General features: G+C 33.2%; 1 long non-coding RNA gene across 1 annotated transcript in view; it reads right to left on the reverse strand.

Moving 5' to 3' along the window:
* LOC129464117 (uncharacterized) overlaps positions 1 to 18,942 on the reverse strand; it is a 99,404-nt gene that overhangs the window by 37,141 nt on the left and 43,321 nt on the right. Inside the window, exon 2 of the long non-coding RNA XR_008651440.2 lies at positions 9,973 to 10,097. This is a non-coding gene — a long non-coding RNA (uncharacterized lncRNA). The remainder of the gene's footprint in view (positions 1 to 9,972; positions 10,098 to 18,942) is intronic.

An 18,942-nucleotide genomic window follows, 5' to 3' on the forward strand; every position in this document is an offset into this window, starting at 1 on the left:
TCCTCGAATTTATGTATTATTTCAAGTTTATGTTTAATTTTCTGATCAAAGATCAAACAAGATCAAATTATCTTGTTTTTCAGAGAATTCATGACTTCTTGTTACTGCTATTTTTACCCTTATATTTTCTTATCACTATTATGTGTTGGGAACATCTTACTCCACAATCTGAGCCAGAATTCCATTAAATCAACTTCTAACCCTGTATTTATTATTTTCTGTTAGACACGTTTCTTATTTTTGAGGTTTTTTTCACTTTCCTTTTCTGTTTCCTTCCTCTTCTTCCCTTGAAAACTTTCTCATTAAAGTGTAAGCCTTCAATTATATATCTTTTTTTTTTTTTTTTTTTTTTTTTAGGTGGAGTCTCACTCTGTTGCCAGGCTAGAGTGCAGTAGCACGATCTCGGATCACTGCAATCTCCACCTCCTGGGTTCAAGCGATTCTCCTCCCTCAGCCTCCCAAGCTGGGATTACAGGTGCATGCCACCACACCCAGCTAATTTTTGTATTTTGAGTAGAAACAGGGTTTCACCATGTTGGCCAGGCTGGTCTTGAACACCTGACCTTGTGGTCCACCTTCCTTGACCTCCCAAAGTGTTGGGATTACAGATGTGAGCCACCGTGTCTGGCCCAATTATATATCTTAAACTTGCATTTATATGTATATATCCTGTTCAGAGGCATTTCCTGTTTGTTCATGTAGCAAATCTCATTGGATTAATATGTATTATGTTTGATGACAGCTGCATAGTTGCATTTGCTTAGAGTAGAAATGAGAGTTGAGAGTGTTTGGAAAAAAATAGACAAGTTTTAAATGTTAAGTGTAATAAACATGCTATATGAAATAGAACAGAGAGAATATGTAAGTCTTAAAATATTTTAAAAAGCACAGCATCTCATGGTCAAATCCTACCCATATTCTCTCTGAGGAGTTAAACCCAAAGTAAAAACATTAAAAAAAAATCAGAGAAAATGCTACTTTGAACAATTAAATAGGTAATGACAGAATTATATAAACATAAATTTTAAAAAAATCAAAAATAGAGTGAAAAAGTGGAGCAAACAGAAAGACCTGTGTAAAATTAATTCCCAGGACAAGAATGTTCAAACATGATAATAGTATTAGGCAGGCAAAGAGAAATGTGTGTCATCCTGGACAAGAAAAGAAATATGCAAATGTAATCTTCACTCAAGGGTCTGCATGTTAACAAGCACAGCATAGCAACTAATCAGTCTCCAATATCCTAGTGCGTTGTCTCATGATGTATCAGTAATGACCTACATTGTGCTGTTTTACTGAGATATAAATATGTAACTGAAGAAATTTTGCACAATTATTTTAGGACACCAGGTTATTTAAAAGGTATAAAAATACTAAATAACGGGTAAGAATGGCCCTGGGTTCTAATGTGTTTTCTTGTTCCTTAAGAAATTAATGATCCCTTTAACCTTTTGCAGTTTTCCTCCCACAAAAAATAATAGAAAAAGTAAGGCTGTAATGTCTTTTTAGGAAATTCATCTTTCTGCAGGGAGAAGGAACAGCAAACAAAGAAACAAGAATATGTTTAGCCACAGATCATGCCAACCCAGATGGTAGATAAAAATTGCCACCTTTTCCATATAAACTAGTAAAAAAATGTACACTAAATTGTCTTGAAAATAAATGAAGTGAAAACTAAATTACTAAAGTTAACAAATATGTATTGAGTATCTAGTTTTGTCAGAGATTTGGTATAAATCAGTAGGCAAAGCAAACACAGATGTCTTTCTTCGGGGAACACACATTTTGGTAAGACAGGACAAAAAGTTAACAAGAAGCACCGTAGCTGTATGTTAAGTATATAGTATGCTAGAAGGTGTTAAAGGCTAAAAAAAAATAAACAAGTAGTTCATACAGATTGGCAGCACTGGGGCTGTGGGGTAGTTTATATTCTAAGGAAGACGCAGGGTCAGCCTTACTGAGAAGACAGTGTTTGAACCGAGATTTGAAGATGAAAGTACAGCGTACTTAGATTTTTGAGTAATAGGAGTTCCAGGCAGAGGCTAAAACTGGTACAAAGGTGTAGACGCAAGAGTGTTCCTGGTGTGTTTGGGGAAAGAGAAGAACTCTGGGGACCAAGTGGATTGAATGAGCGGTAAGTTGAGGAATTAGTGGGAAGTGAAGTTGGAAAAGTAATGTTATTTGTATCATTTGGATAGGGTTTTTCATACTAGGTCATTCTTTGTTGCGGGAAAATTTTTGAAAAAGATTCTTTGCTTGGGCAAACTTGAATCAGGTTTCTGAATCCTCTGGCAGGCCAGCCCATCTGTGCACTTCCTTGTAAAATCCAGTTTTAGCAAAGAACCCTGCTAATTTAGCTTAGCAAGAACCACTCATCCTCAAGATCTGATCATCTTCAATATTGGATTAGGTTCTTCATTTACCACCATCCCTCAATTGATATCATCACTGTGGCCTGGCTTCAGCAAGAATGTTGTTGAGTTGATTCAGCCAGAATCCTCCTTACCCCTGATTTTTCTTTTTAGCAATTTTTCATCCACCAATCCCCACTCTGCTCCTTGACTATAAATTCCCACTTGTCCATGCTGTATTCAGAGTTGAGCTCAATGTCCCTTCCCCACTGCAAGATCCCATTGCAGTGGTCCCAGTGCCTATTGCAATAGTCCTGGATAAGCTCTTAGTTACTAAGCATTAACAAGTGTCATTGAATAATTTTCTTAACAGTTATGGTATACCCCAATATGGATTCATATTGTGAATCACCAAGTAAGGTATAGATTATAACTTTTCTCAAACCAATTTGTGTATGGATTTATTCCTTTATAATCTATGTGTAACATCTTATGAGTCTAATATTTTAGGGAAAATGCTTTGAAATAAATTAGTGGGTCCCAAAATCTACTGTAACTTCAAACTTAGAAAATTCAAATTTTTATACCTTAATATTATTTGACCTTTTGAGAAAAACAAATGTCCTGCTTCATAAAATCCTTACTGTTTTGGTTCTGAGTACTCATGGTTTTTTTTTTCATTTAATCATATTTTCCTAAGTTTTATATATATATATATATATATATATATACACGTATGTATCTCACCCTTAAAACAGAAATTTCATAAAATTATATTTTCGGCATGTTTTCAATATGATCCACATAACATCTTTCTTCATTCCCACCACCATCATTATTTTCTCTATATGCATGACTTCAAGCCTAGTTTTACTTCTGACCTCCTGATTTTGAGTTTAATGAATTTTGACCTATTTGCATATTTCCATCTGCAAATTGAAATGTCTTGAATTGTATTTTCTTCTACCTCTTATTTTTCCTCCTGTTGTCACTATCAGCATCAAAATACTTTGTCTTCCAGATTAAAAATATAAAAATAATTTTAGTTTCCCTTTTCATTTATACATAATAATCAGTTAGACTCCAAATTTTGCTGCTCTTAGCTTTAGTGTTTCTTCAAAGTTTTATTTTTGTTACAATTTTTATTTCTGTCCTGGTTTTCCTTAATCATTCTTCTTATGAACTATTAACAGAATTTTGGCTAGATTTTCTGTTTCCAGCCGTCTCTGAATAAATCCTTCAATTCTATTTAGGTATCTCAAATTTTAGAGTTTTAACTTTCTGCTTAACAACTTCCATAACAATGTTTTGCCTTTAAAAATAATCAATGCTATAATTAAAAGCATTAAAGTCCTATATGTTTGAGTAATATATATATACACACACACACATATTTTAAAATTTTCTTTTTTTCTTTATATATGTCTTGTCTATACACGTATCTAATTTCCCATGAATACTGAACTATCACTATCCTCTGAAGAGGATAGTGATATCATCTAGTATGCCTTATCCATTGTTATGGGTTGAATTTCATCCTCCCTAAATTCATGTATTAAAATTCAAACCCCAATATATCAGAATATGTCCATATTTCTAGATATGGTTTTTAAAGAGGTAGTTAAATTATGTCATTATGGTGGGACCTAATCCAGTATAACTGATATCCTCATAAAGGGAGAAAATTTGGACAAAATTGACTATAGATGTACAACCATATGAAGGCACAGGGAGAACATGACCATTTACAAACCAAAGACAAAGGCCCCAGAAGAAATCAGTCTTGCTGACACCTTGATTCCAGACTTCTAGCTTCCAGAATTATGAGAAAAAATAAATATGTTTTTTAAAGCCACCCAGTGTGTGGTACTTTGTTATGGCAGCCCTAGCAAACTAATTCAAACACATTTCTCAGGTGTCCATGGGCAGCTCTTCCTCTTATCTTTCCACTTTCTTCTACTGGGAACTTAAGTTTTTAAAATGCTGATCTAATTTTTGAAAGGTACTGATCCTCTGTTTTCTGCTCTGGTTCTCTGTCTGTTCTACTTGTTTAGAGGTTAAGGTTGGTGGCCTTCCTGCTGCTGTTTCATGAGTTGCTATAATTGAGGCAGTTGTGGTATTTCCCCATCAACAAATATTTGGGTTGTTTACACCAGATCTTTCCATCTGAAGTACCTCACTGACTGGGTTCTTATAGGAAGCTTGGCACAGAAGGATAATATGGCAGATTATGTAGTGTACATTAATGATATTAATGCAGCTACATTCATTCAGCACAGGGTGTACTTTGGTAGGATATGTCAACTCAGCAATTTACTCATCAGCAAAAAAGGCTTTTACTTTAGCTCTTAAGAAAGTAGTTTTGTGTGTTTGGACAGTTGATATGGGCAATTGTGTGTAGCCCTCATCACTGACAATTTGAAATAGAAGTAATATGATCATCTGGGTATAGCTTTACAGAATAAAGAACCATTTTAGTTATCTACACATAGTATATCATCCTAAAATCTTGCAGTCAATGACCCTTACTTGTTAACATACCATTCCTGATAGTGGTCATCTTCTAGTTCAGCTTTTGCCTTATGTTGTTTTAAAAGCTGAGAGTGTCAGTGACTGGAGGAAATATTTGGCTTCAGAGTGTGATAAACACATGTCAAGGGCTTGCTGCTTTATGCAGCCTCTCATCTCTTGCCACTTTTTTAGCACAAGCTGTTATTAGCACCAGCTATTTTAATAATGACTATAGCGTAAGCTTGAAAACTGAGTAAACTTAGAAACCTATATAGACATTCTTCCTGTCAATTCAACAACCTGGAGTGCCGGGATTCTGGTTGGGAATCTTATAATAGGACTGTCATCCACAATGATTAACCAACCGAATTCGCCAGTCATGTTGCTATCTTTTAGCTCCCCCAGGCAGCCTCTAACAGAAATTCTGTTCCCCTAATTGTGCACTATACCCATATATCATTGTGTCTTTGCATATGCTTTTCTATAAATCTCTACTTATCAAAAGTGATCTGATAATTTTATAATCACCGCTTTCTTTCATACTAAAAAAAATCTTTTCATTAAAAACAGGTCACTTCTCTAGCCATCCAAAATACTTTGTTTCTACTGATGTGTTTATCAATCTACTCACTATAGTAAAATTTATTACTCAAATGTCTTTTTATCCTTTTAGATTGTAAGCAATATGGTGCTCTCGAAGTATATAGATTTTGAGATAAAATACTCTATATGACTTTGTGACTATATTAACTTTTTTGAGTCTTCACTTCTTCATTTGTAAAATAGTAAACAAAACTTCTCATATATACTATAACTTTGATGGGATTTAATAACAAAGTGTTTGGAAAGTCCACTGTATTTAAACTCCAGAGACATCTACAACTTTCTTTATATACACTCCTCAGAATATAAATACCAGCCACATACTTCACATACTAGGTACTTAATAGGTATTGTTGAACAAAAGAGTGAAGTTTCATTTCGTTTTCATTCTGTTTCAATGAAAATACAGACCAGCATTTATTCCATATGACTGATTGTGTACTTTTCAGCACAATACCCTATGAAGAACAGTCACTCAGTAATTGTCTGTTGAGTTATAAATAACAAACTTTTTCACAACAAAAGTAACAAATTTAGTTGACTTTTCTAATCAGTTATTCAATAATGACTTTTCTTTTTTAAAATCATGTTTTAAGAATTCTGTTCATAGCTGTAAGGCCAGATAACAATCATTAGCATTTATTGACCTTTTGCAGTAGTAATTTAATCTTTGGGGGAATAAAGTTGATTAATCACAGCTTGACATATTGAAATTTGGCATAATTCTTTCCCAAAAGTGCTTATAGGGCAGCAAGTTCTAGGGCATTTAGTATAATAACTAAGGCACATATTACAAATAAAATGTGTTCAAAAAAGTCTTTCTGAAATTTAAGGTCATCAATTTTAGTAAATTCCTTCAATCCTGGAATAGCCTTGCAATAATACAGAGAATTGATCATATGTTTTAATCTCACCTCCATTCAAAAATTTCAGAAAAACTGTGGCTAATAATTTAAGTAAAAGAAAAAGGGTAAATGTATAATAAAAACGAGATTTCAAAAGACTATCTGTGGCTGGAAGGAAATTTTTTAAAATATGGCCAATATTAAAGATTATATCACTTGACAAACATTCAACATCCTATCTTAACATGAAGAGGCTGAAACACTAAAAACTATATTTTTGGTGCCAATTAGAGAATCTCATAAGATTTCATCAATAACATATACTCACAGTAAACTTAAATTTGGAACGTAGTCAAATGGGGCAAAGGGACAGAACTGGACATTCATTTTGCATACTGAACTAGAGGCAGTAAAATTCTGGTAGATCTCCAATTCAGCAAAAACTTCTTTCTGATTATAGAAGACAGGCTGTCCTAGTCCATTTGTACTGCTATAGCAAAGTGCCTCAGACTGGGTAATTTGTAAGCAAGTGAAATGTATCTCTTGTAGTTCGGTAGGCTGGGATGTTCAGGATCAAGACTCCAGCAGTCACTGTTTGGCGAGAGCTTTCTTGCAGCATCCTCATATGGTGTAAGGGCAAAAAAGGGCCTAGCTATTTCCTTCTAGCCCTTTTCTAAGGTCCATAATCCCGCTTATGAGGCCTCCATCCTCATGACTCAATCAGCTCCTAGATGTCTCACTGCTTAACACTATTGCATTGGAAGGTGAGTTCTACTATAAATTTTTGAAGAAGACACAAGCATTCAAACCCTAGCATAAACCATGGATTTGGAAGCAATATTTTTATCAGAAATCTCCAAAGTTGGTAGGGTGATTATTGGTTCTACACTAATAATTCTACAGCTTCTGATTACGATAGGGAACAGCTTCTAAGGAAACCCATTGCAGAACTGTGGTTTTAGAAGTCCGGGATCAGCCTAGAGTAAGTTTTTCAACCACCCAAATAATTTAGTAAGCTACCAAACGCTGAGATAAATTGTCCATCTTTATGCTAGCTGAAATGGATTGTATTCTAAACTGTGTTCTATTTAACTGAATAATTGAATCAGAAATTTCTTTAACAGCATGCAAAATATAGAAAAGTGGGTTTCGTTTTCTGGATAGTTAGGTTGAAAGAGATTCAAGAGTACATTATAGATAGGATATTGACTTTTCATATTATACAGTGACAAAACAATTAATTCATTATCTCTACCATCTAAAATGAAGTTTCTGTTGAAGGAGATGCTGTATTAGATATGACAGCTGCTATGATAAAACATTATAGTGAAAATGAAGCTTATCTTGCAGATTGTTAAGTTACAGTGGATTTTCAGTGCTTAGTTTTACCTGGTTACCTACCTAACTTTTATTTGAAAGTTAGTTAAGAAAACACTTGACTCTGGAAAGTGCAATGAGGACATTTGGATGGAATTAAATAATGGTGAATATCACAATCTTCTCAGAGTCTCTGAGACTTCCTTCTCATCATAAGAAGCTTTTCTGTCTTTGCTTTGGAAGGCTGTCTTTGTTTATCTTGTAATGGCCTCACTTAAGGTCGAGCCTTCACCAGACACTCACAGGAGATACCAGGTTTCCCTACTTCCCACTTCCATCACTCCTCATAGCCACTAAACTCCAACCTGCCACTTGATGGCCAAGAAAATATCTGACCAAAAAATAAATAATAATTTTACATAGTAAATAACACAGTGTTTTGCTTATCTTCAGAAGTAAGAAAATATATGGGGGAATGTATATGAGACTAGTTGAAAATAAACATAATATTAAATTGAATTACCTTATGGAAATGAGAGTTCGAGAAAAGTTAACTAAGACTATGGATTACATATCCTAGTTTATACCACTGAGAATGGTATCATATCTTTTCTTGATTAGTACATTGAACCAAGAATCAAACTTAATCTATGATTATTGAAATTGTCACACCTGAAATTCTTTGTATTATAAACTGAAAGAAACTCCAAAACTTGGAGAGAGATAAATGTTAAATATAATTCACAATATATGACTTTTTCATAATTATGTACCCAATAGGCCAAGGAATTAATTCACAATGAGATTAAGAAATATATCATTTAAAACACTGTAGCGATTATTCCCTATAGCACAACAATAAATATGTGAGATGATTGAAAGTGGCTAATTTTAGTGAGGATGATGGGATCCTAGAGTGTCAGGAGCAAAGAACCATCATCTGACATCTACAGGTGATGTAATTTCTCACTTAAAGAAAGATTTGGCCATTTAACTGTGTAAATATGCACTCAAGGAAGAAACACTTCCAGTTATCTGGTCGATACTTCACATTGTATCTGAGCTATCAGTAATCCGTAATGATTCAGAAGATGAACACTGTGGTCCACTAGTCAAAGTCCATGTTGGAACGACTCTATCTCACCATGGGTTTTCTTTTCTTTTCTTTCTTTTTGTTTTGTTTTTTATGGAGTCTCACTCTGTTGCCCAGGCTGGAGTGCAGTGGTGTGATCTTGGCTCACTGCAAACTCCACCTCCTGGGTTCAAGCATTTCTCCTGCCTCAGCCTCCCAAGTAGCTAGGATTACAGGCGTGTACCACCATGCCTGGCTAATTTTTCTATTTTTAGTAGAGACAGGGTTTCACCATGTTGGCCAGGCTGGTCTTGAACTCCTGATCTTAAGTGATCCACCCACCTTGGCCTCCCAAAGTGCTGGGATTATAGGCATGAGCCACCACACCTGGCCAGGTTTTCTATATTTATCAATTTAACCAATGAGTACTTTCTCAGATCCTGAATATGTTATTCATATACATATATTTGACAGTTAACAGAAATACAATCTTGTTTTCCTGACCTTAGATGTGTTATTATAGTAAAATGAGAGAAATGGAACCTCTAGAACTTAACTTCCTTAACAAAAGAGCAAAGTGGTAGCAATATAACATTTCTGGGTGAGCTGCATAAATAAGTGCTACTATCAAACACCTGAAAAGTGTACATACCATACCCGTATTTAGCTTACTTAACTGGTCTGTATAGACGTGTCCTGAAAAATTACTGTGGAGAAAATTAATGCATCCCCTGATATGCAACTCTCCATCTGCTAATGGCTTTTTCTCCATTCTTTAAGAGAAAGCACCAGATGTAATTTGATTAAATCTATCAGGGAACAGCAGTAGACCCTCATTTTCTTACCTCTGTGTTACATCAACTCTCCTATTAAAGGTTCGAATTAATCCAGAGGGACGTTGATAATTTCACTACTCCAAAACATAGCATATTGGTCTATAACATTTATAATGTCAAGACCTGGTGGGGAAAAAAAGAAGGAGATATCCTGAATGAGTTGGCAAGACTTACACATTCTGAATGCTGAGAGAGATAAGTCTCAGAGTCTGCCTCCTAAATAAAGTTTCAAGGAGTCATTGTGTGTATGTGTATGTGTGTGATATTTCTCCCAAAGTAAAAAAAAATACAGTAGCTCCATTCACCCACTACTGCTGAAATAGAAGCACAGTGATTGTTAGGACATTTTTAATTTTGGAAACAAAATATACCATGCAGTTATATTGTTCTGACCCATTTTACTAGATAAATTGAAAGACTACTAGTATTTATCAGACCCTAAATCAAGAAGATGCTCTCCACCTTGTCCAGAGTTCACTTCAAGCAGCTCAGTCACCAGTATTAAAGACTCAGTAGACCAAGTTGAAAAGACAGGCAGTAAACATTACAAGCATTAGTTAAGCTGTAAAGCTAACACATAAATGTTTATTAATTGCTTTGTAAAATAAGTTGAAAATTTACTGTTACAATATAACAAATGTGACTATAGAGAAAAAAGGTACAGAAAAGAAATATAATGTGTACAATGTAATCTCATAGATTTAAAATGGATAAAGATTGACGATACTTGAGAAATCAGAAGTATTAAACAAAAGGAAAATATGGATAAAAAACTGCCATAGTGATTACACATAAAACTTTCAAGTATTTGTTTAGAGAATGACATGAAGTACTTATTCTATACTTATGGATTGATTTAGAATACTTATTTGTACTTATATTTGTCAACAACTTGTTGAAGATTTACTTGACAGAGATCTTTCATTCTCATTTTGCCTCTTTACTTAGCTCAACACAACTACTTGTGCAGAATATTCTCACCATTGTGCTGCAGAGAGAGGCGGAGGTTCTCTGCAGCATATAATATAAAACACATATTTTGATATGTTTTTTATATTATATGTAGATAGTGATGAACCATAAATGATGTCTTCTACCAAGCAATGAGCAATGATCATGACTTCCAGATAGAGATAGGAAAATTTACTGCTACAAGCCCTGAGCAGAGGTGATAACATAATTTTCACTCAGGTGAAGACTAGATATTTAGCTGGTGAGGACTCTGACCCTCCCTCCCCCCACACACACACCTGTGCTCTGAATCATGACCTTTCCTTAGTCTGATTGCTCAATATTATCTTCCAAAGTAGTCACTCTTAGATCATTCTCTCATCTTAAGGTTTCACTATATTCCAGTCATACTTGTTTCTATCCTTCCACACAAATATTTTTCACTTTATTCATTCATAATAGCTTATGATGGAAAATGTAGTTGAAAAAGTGTATTGCTTAGTTTAACTACAAGTCATATCAATAAAGGAAGATGATTTTTCCTTAAACAAAGGTAAGAAAGTTTCATTCTTCATAAAAAAAAAATCAGCAAGGTATCAATTCCTAGAGACAAAATAAGGGAGATACTTCTTTCTATACAGGGTATATGGTTCTTTCTGTAAGAACTACTCAAATAATACTTTCTAATGCACTAACATAAGGCTAAAAATTAAATTTCCCTTGGAAGACTATTTGAATATTCACATTCTGCTGCACAGCTAAATAGTTTGGTTTTGTTTTAGAAAACCTGAAGAGAATTTTTCCAGTCATAAGGAAAACATTCTTTTGGAAATTAAAATGATATATATTTTCTTAATATAACCAAGTAATAACTTGAGAAGGGTGTTTTGATTATTAAAAATGCCTGTTTTGTACATAACACATTACTTACATGAACTGGAATTTTTTATGACCTAGGGAATACTGAGTTGTATAAAAATTATGTTGGATTTTTGTTAGATAAATGGCAAGTGAGAGAGGAGCAAGAGAGTTTCATTGGATAGTTCTTGTAGTCACTGAGTGGTTTTGTCGACAGATGAAGGCTAAGTGGTTATAGTTATTTGTGAGTGCAGTATACAACACTTTGAAACAAGAACAGTATAAAATTAAAGTGCTTTCATACAGAAAAAAAAACCTACCAACAGGATAAACAACTAACAGAATGGTAGAAAATATTCGCCAACTATGCATTTGACAAAGTTCTAATATTCAGAATCTATAATCTACAAGGAACTTAATCCAATGAGCAAAAAATAAACAACACCATTAGAAAGTGGACAAAGGAAATGAACATGTTTCCCACCATGAGAGGATTCACTGCATCTTGATTAAGGTTAATAGTTACGGTTAGCCTGTATAATTTTATTTCAGACAATCTATTAATCAAATCCTATTGGGTGGAGCTGCCAATTAGCCATTAACTTTGAATAAAGCATATAAGAAATGGCCATGAATAAATGATTAACAGCTTTTTGAGACATATAATTTGTGGTAGTAACTTGTCGACGGTTTGCTAAAGAAAATATTTTTATTTTCTTTTTCGTTACTTTAAAATTATTTAACTGTAGCCTTCTTTAAATATTACTTTTTATATTTCTGAAACAATGCTTCTTCCATGACATTTGTCTTAGAGCATTGATAATAAGTATCCCTTTTATTATTTTTTTGTGCATTTAATAAATTAACTATAACTTTTAATACATGCATCTTTATCAATTCTCTAAGCTCTAGATTACTTCTTTATATTTGTAATCAAAGTGCACCATTTATTATTAATGAGGTTCCATGAAGAATGAGCAAACTGTCTAAAATGTGTTCTGCTTTTTATATAATAACCTATTTTATTTTCATTAAAATTTGGAAGCATTATATTTCCAGTTTTACAAATGAAGGAAAACTATCTTCCCTTTTTCTTCTCTTCTCATTGTCTCCTCCTGCCCCACTCCCATAGATATAGAGGAATTACCACAACCATTGAAAATCCCATTACATGTAAATACTCAAAAGAGGGCATTCACTGTTGATGAGAACTAAGGAATCGATTAGACAAAATAACTTGGCCAGTTGATGGTCACCAACTACTGTTATTGGCTATCCTAGAGTTAGCACAGAAAGCATAAAAATGAAATAAATACGATAGCAGTAATGGCAGTATGCAGTATCCTTACAGCATGAATTCCAATAGTGAAGTTATTACCACTTTTAATGTTCAATCTCTCAGCAACAAAAACACACACTGAGTCTACGATCCTTGAAGAGAGACTCTGAATACTTGGTGGCAAATGGACTATTTTGGATCTCTTCTACCATAGAAGGGGAAGCAGTCCATTTTTGAAAGGAAGAAACACATATTCTAAGAATAGTAATTATGTTCCTGCATTCTGACCCTTAAGTAGTCTCTGTCTCCAGAGACTTAGAAATTTATTTACCTGCACAGAATTTCACATGACATGTCAGATCAATGCACTTAATTTACACAAAAAAGATGCATGAATGCATCCATGTCCATGGTATCCATTGAGTATTTCACAGTAATGACATCCAAAATCTAGAGGCCGAGGGGAGCAATGGAATACCTAGGCAAATGTACGGCAAAAGCACCAACTTGATACTAATATTTTATAAGAGTGAGATACCACCCTGCAGAATATATCAAAGACTTTTAAATGGTGATGCATCCCAGCAGGAAGAATGTATGGTTCAGAATTCAAGAGCTGGAAGCAAGTATAGGCCTACTTTTTAAAATGATTTTTTTTTTATTTTCAGTTTTTATGGGTACATAGTTTGTGTATATATATACATGAGGAATTATCCCACTTACCACCATCCTATGTAGTGTTCTTGGGATTAATATAGCTGAAAATTATAGTAAGGAGGCAGGATTAGGCAGAAGGAAAATCTGACTTGTGTTACACATGCAGCAAATAGCTTTGGATGGTGCAATTGAAAGATCCCTTAAGAGTTTTCCCATTTCAGATGGAGAGAGCAATGGACAGCCTAGGGAAGAGGCATGAGTGAAGTACTGCAGTGATTCTTGTGGGTTTGGAGATTTTTTATTCTAGAGGGGAAACATTCCTATTGTGGGAAATACAGCAAGAAAAACTACCGCTTTTGTTTAGGTATTTCAAGGACTTAGTGCCAAGGGTCCGGCAGGCAAAAAGGGAATTCTTCATCTTGTCAGAGAGAACTGAACGTGATTATCAAGAGGAGGTAGGGAGGAATGTATTTGACATTCAGGTAGGCAATTTTTGTGCTTTTTGATACTCCTTTACCTAATTTCGATGTTTAGTGAATAAATCCAGCAACAGTGAGCTACAAAGATTATGTGACTTATGGCTCAAGTTTCTCAGGTATGAGGATGCAAGTCATGCCACCAATAAGCCCACAAAGACCATTAAAAGTTCTGTGTGAGCATAAGAGGAATCTGAGACAGAGAAAACTGTAAGTATTGGTTATAGTTCCAAGGGCAGCTGCAATGCCAGGGGCTCTATCTAGTTCAAACCCTAACCTGTCTTACTTCAGTTTCACCCAAGAAGTCATACATGAGAGGGCTGAAAGAAATGTTTCTGGACTCTATATGAAGAGTGTATCTGAGCAGTACAAGAGTGGATTGTGGAGCAAGCTATGATGTACTATGACTCCACTACTGAGGATACTGCCAGAAAATTGCTCACAGTTGTCAGTCCCCTTTTCACTGATGAAAAAGTACATCACCTAGGGTCAGACCTCTTTCCTCGGACAGTCTTCATTCAGTGACTAATCAACCCAGATTAGTCCTCTTGTACCATATTGGAACAACTCTGAAGGGGGCTCCCTATTGGGCCAGCCACATCATTATTGAGCCTGCACCCATAGCTCTGCCCAATCCTGCTTTCTCACTCTAGTTTCACAGCTACAAAAATCTAATAAAACTCTTGGGTGGTAATTGCCATCTCAATGTCTGCTTTTTGAGCAATCCAACTTAAAGCACTTATAAGAAATTCATTGGGAGGCCGGGCGAGGTGGCTCACGTCTGTAATCCCAACACTTTGGGAGGCAGAGGCGGGCGGATCACCTGAGGTCGGGAGTTCGAGACCAGTCTGACCAACATGGAGAAACACTGTCTCTCCTAAAAATACAAAATTAGCCAGGCGTGGAGTTACATGCCTGTAATCCCAGCTACTTGGGAGTCTGAAGCAGGGGAATCACTTGAACCCGGGAGGCTGAGGTTGCGGTGAGCCGAGGTCACACCATTGTACTCCAGCCTGGGCGACAAGAGCGAAAGTCCATTTCAAAAAAAAAAAAAAAATTCACTGTGTACCCAGCAATGTTCCAAATATTATATATATGTAATATATATATGTACACAAAACTATATATATATTTTATATAAGTGTATTATATATGTAAATTCCCTTTGTCAATAGAAACATGTATATGAACATATGATTTAATCAACTAGGTAAGAAGTCTATACGATATTATAGAAAAGGTCATCAACATAAATTAAACAATGTTTTTAAAAACTAAAAATAAACTATTCTATACATCATGTATATAGACATTCATTTAAAAATTACTACATGTGTAGTTCAAAATTTTAAAAATTACTACATGTGTAGTTTAAAAATGTGTATTATTGTATTGTATTATACAGTATTATGTGTATTATTGTAGTCTCTGTAGTCATAATCATTTGATGTATTAATAACTTTTTTGAACATATTTGCCGGGAATTCAGATTTTCTTTGGTGTGACAAGTATATATGAAATATATATGAAAGGTAAAATAACCTTGTTTTTTCAGTACCTGAAAAAGTTTTTGCAGGCATGAAGGTTATTTGTTGTAATATTGGCTCTATTCTTAATATCTGTGATAGAAAAATAGGAATATGAAGTAGTATTTTCTAAGAACTCAACAGTACTTTCTATTATTTACTCTTCATCATAGTTGCTAATACTAACTCCTTTATTTCCATCAAGGACACATTATTTTGAGTAAATACTTTTTAACGCAATGCTAATTTATACTAACATGAAAGTGAAAATAAGGTGTGACAGAAACTCAGTAAGGATTCTTCCAGGAGGACAAAGAAACTACAGAAATTAACACAGTTTTATTTTAAAATTAAAATGCATTCAATTTAGAAAAAAAAATTAGAAAAATAACTTTCTTTCAGTAGAAAGTTTTTTTGGAGTAAATTGTTCCAATTTAGAATTTTCTTTTGTTATGATAGCAAGTAGAGAAAAATGCCAAAGGTGATAAAATGCATAAGCCTTAGATAAAAATCACCGCTTTACTATTTAACCTTTTCTCCTCTCTCCAAGGTGATGTACAATAGTTTTCCTTAAGAAATTGTAGGTAAAAATAACATTTATGCATGCAAGAAATATATGTCTACTCTGATTTTTCCAAATTGACAGATAGCACTGTATGTTTTTATTGTGTACAACAAGATCCATTAAAGTATTCAGTGTAAATATACATTTTGGAATGTTTAAATCTAGCTAATTTACAAATATATTACCTCAAAAACTTTACTGTTTTTAAGATCAATAACACAATTTATGGTTTCCAAGTAATCAGGTATTATTATTTCTTGGGCCTGAAGAAATTTTCAGTTTTATATTTATAAAATTTTACATAGAAAACAAAGTACTAATGCCTCTGAAAATTTCTTCCAAAGTAAGAAGTGATTGTCCAGAGCTACATCAATAATATAACAGTAACTTAAATGACATAAATTTTAATGAGAAACATCAGGAAGTTATTTTATCAATTTGTTAAACATTTTAATAAATAAATGTAGTCTCAATATTTTTTTCTTTATAGTATGGAGAAGAAGAAGAAAGAAATGTAAACTCTTCTATTATTTAGCTGAAAAAAGCATGGAATTATGTATAATCACATATGAAAACTTCTTCTTGCTTATTGATATACAGATGAATAAAGGTTTACTTAAATTTATATGAATGTTACCCCTGGGAAAGATTTTTTTGGGGTAAGATATGGTAACAGCCCTGTCATTATGCAACAATCACTATGAAAGTATAAATCTAGGAGAAGCTGTAGTGAATAGCAGACTTCTCCCAGTATTTCATTCCTTTGTGTGTTCAACAAACAGTGCAGAACCTTATCCAGTAGACATTTCAAAAATAACCTACATTTATCTTTTAAAATATGATTCCTTTGTCACATTATATAATTTATTTATATTATTTTTCTTCAGTGAGTAAAATAAAAAATATACTCATTTTGTACTCTGTGAAAACTTAAAAGTAAATGATAAACACATATTTGATGAATTTATTCAAATAAAATACAAATGTCTTGGGAATTCAGAAAAGTATATGTATTCAAATGAGCTAAATTAGCTATATGGAACATAAGTCCTCAGTTCTTACACTTTGACAGGAATTGTACAAGTAACATCACTTATAACAGGCACTTTGAAAGAATAGGTAAGTTGGCCAAGAATGGAAGAGGGAAAGATGAGTATTTAGAGAAAGGTAACAGTACTAACTGATATGTGTGGTGACAAAGGCCAGTTTTAAATAAAGTGTTAGGACTGAGGAATACAACTGGAAAGGTTTGCTAGGACCAATTGTGGCGGGCTCTGGATATTAGGTGAGCTATGTTATATAAAAGCAGCTATGTTTTAGTAAGTAGTTACTATGTATTTTAATATATATTTCTATAAAAATTGTATAAACTCTAACAATTTTTTGATATTAAAAATGAAATTAAGAATACATTAATTAACTTGCTTGAGGTCATATGGCTACTAACTGCTACAAATAAAATTTATACCCAAGAAATCTGATGACAGAGCTTCCACTAATAACCACATAATACATGGCCATTGAAATGCATTTTGTCTGGATTTCTTGTTTTGTTATTAATTTTATATAGAATGTCTCTAGTTATTCTACAGGCAGGTTATCTTGGGTATTGGTTTTAAATATATGTTATCTATAATTTGAGAAAACATTTTTAGTTTATGGTATTGTTCACAAATATAATTGAATTTTTAAAACAGCATTTATCCATATGATGTTTGCTACTAGAGATTAATGTTATAATTATAATTTTGTTCCTTATTTGATACTCATATTCATTTTCTTATAAAATATGTTATATAAATATATACATGAGATATTTGATTAATATTTATTATTTAAAGGTATTTGTTATTTTAAAAATCAAATAAAAATTCACCGACATTTTACAGTGCTGAGTTTTCTATATGGAAGTCAACCAAATTAAGCCATATTTTAGTTTACTAATATTTTTATTTTTTACTTATGTTTATATAACAGATATATTCTAGTTATAAAAATGCCATTTATTATGGAAATATTAGAGTGAAAACAGAAAGTTTATTTCCAACACCTTCAATCTCCAAAATCAAGAGCCAACTTCCCTTGCCAGAAATAGCTATTTCCACCAGTTTGCCATATATCATTCTGGAAGTGTTTGTGTGCATCTATAAATATCCTTTTATGTATGTATACATATATAAAATAACTTCTATTTTATGAAAAGAGGGTTATATTATATATATTGCTTTCTGTTTAGATTTCTTTTAACTTAATTTTATTGGGCTTAGGTTTTAAATATTTATAGATCTACATAAGTTTTATAAAGAACGCATTGTATTCTACATTATGCATGAAACAACAATTTCTCTATTGATGCTCATTTGGATTGCAACCATATGCATACTGTATTTTTATCTGCAACATTGAATAATACAAAAATATTTAGCAAATGTGCATACAATTTAGCTTTTGATGGCTATTGTGATTAAAATTTCCCTTGAAGTAGAATTTATTATACTTCTATCAATATGCATATAACATACACACACGTGTGTGTGTATGCTGTTGTCAAGCTTTAAAATTTTACCGATATTATTTCTCATTTTTTTAAAAAAAAGCACAGTCAACAAGTAACAAAGGCAAGTAATGATTGTATAAAATTTTACAATACATGTAAATGATGACTCAATAATATCAATCATATATAAAGATCTTGAATCAACAAAAAACAGTTAAATCACCCAGTAGTAAAATTGTCAAATAATACAAAAATACAGTTCAGAGAAGATAAGGACAAATACAAATAAGTACATAAAAACATACCCATGTTGCAAGAAAATAGAAAACATGTAAATGTGTGTGTGCTTGTGTGTGTATGTTTGTGTGTATCTGTGTGCTAACTGGTTTACTATGCTTTCCCTTTACTAAAAAAGAGTTTATTGTCTCTGTTATAGTGTCTTCTTCTCCAATTATCTAGTGATTTCTTAACCACTTTCCACAACAACAATACTGATTACAAACGTGCAAGAAATAACCTAGAAGTTTTGCAAAAATTCTGGGAAGGATATCACAAATGTGATATTACACATAACATTTAAGGTATTTTGAGCATTAAT

This window comes from Symphalangus syndactylus, chromosome 15 (genome assembly GCF_028878055.3).
Source record: "Symphalangus syndactylus isolate Jambi chromosome 15, NHGRI_mSymSyn1-v2.1_pri, whole genome shotgun sequence".
Lineage (NCBI taxonomy): Eukaryota > Metazoa > Chordata > Mammalia > Primates > Hylobatidae > Symphalangus > Symphalangus syndactylus.